Below are 498 nucleotides of genomic sequence, written 5' to 3' on the forward strand. Positions count from 1 at the left end.
GTTATTGAGTTAGTTTGAGATCCACTTAGATTTGTCTTAATACCTATTGGACTAGTAGCATTATCTATACAACATTACTGATTGCATTTTGTTCCTTTTTTATATAGAGTTAAGCTTATTATAATTATTGATAAAAAATTGATAATATAAAATAATTTTACACAAATATTTAAATGTATACTGTTATATTTTTAAAAATAATCTGAATTTGATTAAATGTTTACATCAAAATTAAACTTAAAAAAAAAATGCACATCAAATATGATTATATGAAAATTCCATGAGACTAGGAAACATAAAAAATACAAAGGCTGTCATTAGAGGTTTAAATTGAAACAAACAAATAGTCATGAGTAAATTCTCAATCTCATATTCTCATATCCAAATAAAAAAACAGGAAATCGTTTCCTTAAATAAAAAACTAAATATATGTAGTTTATTATTAAATATTTAATTATTTAATTATAAAATATATAAAAATATATATAGTATATAACA

Source organism: Arachis ipaensis, chromosome B06 (genome assembly GCF_000816755.2).
Source record: "Arachis ipaensis cultivar K30076 chromosome B06, Araip1.1, whole genome shotgun sequence".
Lineage (NCBI taxonomy): Eukaryota > Viridiplantae > Streptophyta > Magnoliopsida > Fabales > Fabaceae > Arachis > Arachis ipaensis.